This window comes from Aulonocara sp. 'chitande type north' Nkhata Bay, linkage group LG3 (assembly GCF_057382095.1).
Source record: "Aulonocara sp. 'chitande type north' Nkhata Bay isolate Kocher_YH1m ecotype deep benthic linkage group LG3, A_spYH_male_GT1.1, whole genome shotgun sequence".
Lineage (NCBI taxonomy): Eukaryota > Metazoa > Chordata > Actinopteri > Cichliformes > Cichlidae > Aulonocara > Aulonocara sp. 'chitande type north' Nkhata Bay.
This window is the reverse complement of record NC_141346.1, coordinates 69,143,924-69,150,693: the sequence shown is the minus strand read 5'-3', so window position 1 is coordinate 69,150,693 and position 6,770 is coordinate 69,143,924.

The following is a 6,770-nucleotide window of genomic DNA, read 5'->3' as shown; positions in this document are numbered from 1 at the left end:
TGGTTTTTGGTTTGTGTTTTTGTTTTCGGGTCGTCGGGAGCCGACCCTTAGAGGGGGGGTACTGTCACGGACCCAGTTCTGGGGGACTCTGGGTCCGTGAGCAGTTTTGACTGTTGATGTTATTGTTATTATTATTGTTATTATTTTGGTGATGTGTGTGTTTTTCTGCACTGTGCTGTGTTAGTCTGTGTCCCACTCATATGTATAGGCACGGTATGGGTGTGTATGTCTGCGGGTGTGGCTGGAGGATGGAGCTCAGCCACCTGCAGGCCTGAGGGGTGTGGCCCTGCGGAAGGACTGGCCACACCTGAAGTTCATGCCACACCTGTTGGTGATCAGGGCTCGTCGGGGGAGCTACTTAGGAGAGAGTTGGAGCTCCCACCGGCGTGGGATCATTGAGTGATCTTACCAAGTCAGTGTGTGTTAGCTTAAGTCTGTGCTGTTCATATATGCCCGCGGTGGGTTAGTGTTGACGGCTGCGTCTCTGGTTTCCCTACAGGAGGAGGAGTGGTCCGGAGAGGCAGCACGCACGGGGGTGCGGAAACACAACAGCGGGGAGCACGAGCACAGATATTGGAGGGAAGCACGCACACGGGGTTCGAGGGAGCAACGGGGAGTTATTGTATTTACAGCCTGTTCACTGTAAATAAAGAGCACTGTTTGCATCGCAGAGTCTGCGTTTTGGGTCCTCCTTTCCCCACATCCCCACGGTCTGCCAGCCAGACCGTGACACTATATCATTCGGATCGTCTAATTTGGAAGGAACTACTTCCTCTTACGCCTTTCATAGTCATATGCGAAATACGGCTGTATAAATGTGTCGCAGCCCATGGCGTGCACACTCACAACATTTGCTGAGCGCAAACAGAGTCATGTGTGGACGCGTTTTACCTTCACAAACAGCCCTGACGCGGTTTGTGATATATGTGGCAAGACAGTGAGGTGTTGTGGCAACACCACTGACCTCGTCAAACACCTCGGAGTAAATCACATCACAGAATATGATAAGCTTATGTTGAGGTGAACTGAAGAGGAGGAGAGGGACAGGTGCTGCTAAAGCGAGACAGACGTCTCTCGCAGAGTCCTTTAGTGCTGCAGGCAGGCAACACGCTCAAATAGCGCACAACGTCAGTTTTTTTTAATTTCTATATGATTATTCTGCATTATTAAGCAATAAAAACAAGTTGTCTGATGTCCTCTAATCATTATAAAGCAATATGGTTATGTTATTATTACAATTACATAATACAATTATATATTGTATTATGTAATGCAATGAAACATTAAGTTTTTGTACAGAGTATCGGTATCGGATCAGTATCACCCATACCACCCTGAATTTTACTTGTTATCGGATCGGAAAGGAAATCAGTGGTATCGCACATCACTACTAAACAGAGCTCCCTGAAAGGCACAGCCAATCACATTGGCCATATTTGTCACATGACGTAGGACTCCAGTAGAGAACATAATTTAACTCTTTCTGCACCGCTGGGTGAATGAGACGTTGACAGATTGTTTTTTTCTCTCTTTCTATCGGGTTTGTTTTTCTTTTCTCGAAGAGATCAAATTATTGGTGGGGACACGTCCCTCCCGTCCATGCAAAATCTACGCCTTTGCTCACCTGCCTCAGCTCCACCTTCCTCCTCCTTCTCCTCTCAACGGAGGCTCAGAGGATGCTGGGACTTGTAGTTTTTTCCTTCCGGTGCGGTCTTCCTCTTTGTTTGTTTGTGTTTGTGTTCAAGTTATTTCGATCATGTACACATAGGGTTGCCAACTCCCTGAGAAATAAATAAGGGGCACCTCGTGGCCAGGGCCGGGCAACCCAGTTGTCTTCACCCTTCCCAGTGTGGTGAATTTAAAAGTAAATCTTTCTTTAAAAGAACTCTGTCCTGCTTAATTTACAATTATATAAATTAAAAGAAAACAATAGAAAGAAAAATATTCTTGTAACAGTGCACATTTAGTGCATTTAGTGCAATTGGCTTCAGTAGAGGTATTATTTCAGCTTTTGCTCCCGTTTGTAAACCCGCTTGTTCCCATGAGTACGCATCTTAACCAACACGTCCCATAGAAACTTTATTTAACTTTATTAAACTGGAAACTTTATTAACTATTAACTTCATCAGTCATGACAGAAGCTAATATTTCTGTGCTAACATCGTTTAAACAGTAACAGCTTTACAACAATATAAGCTAACGTTTACACCGTAACTTTAAGCTAGCACCATTAAAGACGGTAAAACACGTAATAATATCTACAAATGCATCTTAAAGCTGTTATATTAGCACTCTGTGTATTACTAACATAACCACATTAACATTAGTGACACTCGCTGACTTTTAATAGTCATTCTATAAATGCTGTCCGTTTAAATGGTCTTACCTGTAAACACTGCATATCCACTGCATATCCAGCCAGAGTGGATTCTGGAGTCTTCCACGCTCCTGTTAGTGATCCTCCATCTGGATGGATGAGAACAACCTTCTGAACAATCTAGCAGGAGATGGCCCATATCTATGGGACTGATTTGTGTTAATAACGCCCATTGTATGGACTGATAACAGCCGAAGCGGGTGAATAAAGTCACCCAGTAGCTAGCTGTGCCATTACGCAGCATACATCACTCCCTCCGTAAATGCAATAAACGATACAAAAGTATCGTTCTACCTGTTTTTCAGGTAGTTGTTTACATTATATAATTTATTGTGTTCAGTATATGTCACTACAATGTGATTTGGAAAATGTCTAAATATACCGACAACAGGCACTTCCGCGGCAATCTCTTCAATCGGAGGACCCTTCACGTCAATTCCCGACGCGAGAGGGGTACCCTGCGCGTCCATAAGTGAAGCAGAGGGAGCCTGACTATGCGTCACACGTTTGACGAGTTGGGAGTGAGAACGTGTTGCACAAGCATGCGCCCCTGCCCTCTGTTGTATGAACGCTGCTCGCTTCATGTATGATAAGACAGCAGCCGTTCAGCTGGGCCTTGTTGGTGAGGAGTGTTTATTAAAGGACGAGCACTGTGGGATTCCCAGTACCAGTGTGGTCGGGAGATTTTGACTGTCCTGCTGTCTGCCGCCTCCTCTCAACCACGGAATACACATGTCAGAAAAGCTTGCTCATGAAAACTGTTTCCTCTTCCTACTTTTCACAATAAAAGTCCTGCACAGTGACTGCTGTACTCTGGTTACTTGATATGTGACTATTGTGGTTATATCAGTTTTGTAGATTTCTACAGATTTCTTTTTTCCTAATACATTAAGGATAATATACTCTCTTTCCTCTTTTCCCAACTGTGGTATAAAGCACAGCTTAGCCTTAGCAAATGTTAAAAGAAAAGTCGTCATTTCCTGATTTCTGTTTCACTGATAAATATTGTCACACTGGGGTTTTTGCAAATGATATCAGTGACCACTGTGTGGCAGCTGGAGTCAGACAACTGAAGCTCCCACAATCAAGCCCACAAATAGCTTTCAAAGGAGATTTGAAGCTTTTCTGTCAGCAAGCTTCATGATTTATGGGACTATAACTGGAACAGAATCTACCTGATCACCAATGGTGAGCTGGCATGGAATTATTTTTATGACACTTTTATCAAAATGATAAATAAGCATGCCCCCATGCTCAGATTTAGAGTGAAATGCAGAAACAATCCTTGGTTTTCTCCTCAGCTATGCAGTCTCCTTAAAAACAGGGATGCTGCTCAGGCCAGAGAAGCTAAATCTGGAGCAGATTGGCTGATTTGTGGCAGCTCGGAAATCGTTCAGCCTCCTTCATTAAAAAGGCCAAATCAGAATCCTGTCCTTCAAAAACTACTAAACATCTGAATGACCCTAAAACATTCTGGAAAATAATAAAATCTTCTCATGGTGACATAACCACCAATGAGTTGCAGCCTTTGCTGTAAAGGAGTTCAGGAGTTCACAGATGAAATGTACCTACAAAGAAAGTAGAATTGATTCAAACTTTACCAAAACTTCAACACATCAAATCGAAGCAGTTCAGCAGGGAGTGGATGTGCTGTTGGGTTGTTGGAGGTACAACACACAAGAAGGCCGATGCAGGTGGATGCAGAGAGAGGCCAGGGCCACGTTCAAACCTGAACACGCTGCACAGTGTTTTGTTCCATTTGTTAGGGATGAATGAAATGCTTCCTTGAAAGGATGTGTGCAGTCACCAGTGGGCGTGGAAGCATGTGCGCCCTCATTTGGTGGGTATTGGCGACTGTCAAGCCTTTGAGTCGCCGAGCAGCTGAACAGGGGAATCATGTTGACGCGCCCGCTGTTCAAAACGTAAGTCAAAGATCCAGATTAAAAACTTCTTTATTTGTTATCAAATCCTTAAAATGCGTAGAAAAACAGTGATCAAAATAAACATTCTAAGCTTGAGCGGTCAGCAAAAGTCGACTTCTCCCATCACCCACTCATTCACAAAAATTCCCTCGGGACGTGAACAGGTGATATAGCAATCACTATTACTATTACCGACAACACGTGACCCAAAGCTACTCCTATCCACAACAGTGGGTGTGCAAGAAAAGTCCTCCTGTCACACAGCAATGCCTACATAAATCACACCACTCTGCTTAAATAATAATAATAATGTTTAGTGAAGCAGGTGAAGCAAAGGGCTGCTTTTAATAGGCTGGGAGACCCAGGTGTGCTGCTTTAGCTGGTGAGCCTCTTATACTAGCCTCCATCTATAAGCTGGGATCATAGGAGCACTGCAGTCCTTACTAGATCAAGGATTGTTATTTATGCAGGTGACAAAAGTTTACATTCACAGAGTCATAGGATTGAGCCTCGTTTGAAAAGCAGGTGTTTAATGCAGCTGCTTAGAGTTCACACACAGTAGAAGAATCAGACTTGAGTCACATTTCAAACCACTGGAAAAATACTTAGCAAATAATAATGAAAACACCACAGACTTAGTATATCCTGTTTAGTCCTGTGTTTGATATTAATGTGCTGTTGAGAGAGGATCTTATGTCCTCTTTTACAAAGCCGCCCCTTTGTTTCATGATGTTTGTGTATAAATGAATGTAGGTGTATTTATAAGTGTGAAGGAGCCCTGGGAGAAAAGACTGAAGCGTGTTCCAAAGAACAAACAGGAAAGAAAGATCAGCATTAATAAAGACGAGCACAGAAGGAGCCCAAGCACGTGTTTCTTTTTCAGATTTCTCTAAACGTGTGTGTTCATTTGTTCCATCTGTCTGCTTCACAATAAACAACAGCTGACAGACACACATGCACTCTGTGTCACTTCACAGGGGCTGATGAAAGTGGACACAGTAAAGGGAGAGCTGGACCTGTTCTACACATCCTGGACTCTGTTAACATACTTTATTTTGCAGCATCAACAGATGGCGTATAAAAATATATGAAAATATAGAAACGTTTAACATTGTGACTGTTCACATTAGTGAAGCTGTTACTTTGCTGCCAGGTGGGAAAAGAACCCTACAGCTGAGTCTTATTAAACATCTGCTGCACCAGAGAGTTTCATGGCCCTGCTTTATCCTGTGCTTGCTGACCACCTCGTCCTGAAACCTCTTCATCATCCTCACAGTTGTGTGAAGAAAGAGGGAAGCAGGTGGAGATGGAAACCATCTGTGCTCCTGTGTTCACTTGTGTGTGTGCGTCTATAGTCATATCTAATGTGTACCTACAGACAAATACAAACACAAACACCTGGCATTGCACAAGAGTCTCTACTGGAGCAACCTGCAGATGTCAGAGATGTGATTAGAGGGTAAAGTGGACTAGTGAGTGCATCTATGTTGTTGTTGTCTGCTGGGGGACAGCATCAGCTCCAGAGATGCATCAGGATCAGCAAACTAATCTGCAAGGCTGGAAGTGTCACTGAAGGAGTTTGAGTCAGTGAGGGACTCAAACTCTTTATTCTGTAAGCTGAACACACCCAGTGAGCTTGATTTGAAAACCTTTCCTGTCTTACTGACATCACTGAGTTCATCCCTGAAGTTGGTCCAAAGATTCAGACGCAGTCTTCGTCAGTTAAAGGTGAGTCTGTCACAGGTCTTTGTGACCCAGCATTCTAACTTGTTGTATTTTATGTTGTGCTTCTGAGTCCTTGGTTGTGCTGTTTTGTGGGAAAACTGCACTTCACTACGACCTCTCCCACCTGGAAAACAAAGACTCCTACATCAGGGTACTTTTGGTTGATTACAGCTCGGCTTTCAATCCTGTGATCCCACAAACTCACTCACAAGCTGGCAACACTCGACCTGCACCCTCCACCCTCTGTGACAGGCTACACTCGACCTGCACCCTCCACCCTCTGTGACCGCCTACACTCGACCTGCACCCTCCACCCTCTGTGACTGGCTACACTCGGCCTGCACCCTCCACCCTCTGTGACTGGCTACAGGACTTTTTGACTGGCAGACAAACACTGGCGTCCCACAGGGCTGTGTCCTCAGCCCCATCCTCTACACCCTGGTCACCCATGACTGTGTCACCTCCAACAAAGACAACATCATTTTGAAGTTCACGGATGACACTGCAGTGATCGGTCGCATCACTGGAGAGGACGGCGTGGCTTATAGGAGAGAGGAGGCTGGTCTGGTGTCACGGTGTGAGGACAACAACCTCACCCTCAACACTGATAAGACAAAGGAGATGATAGTGGACACGAGGAAGAAGAAGAGGCCTCACCAGTCGCTGTTTACCCGGGAGCGTGAAGTGGAGAGGGTGAGCAGCAGTACCTGGGCGTCCACATCAGTGAGGACTTCACCTGAACACTG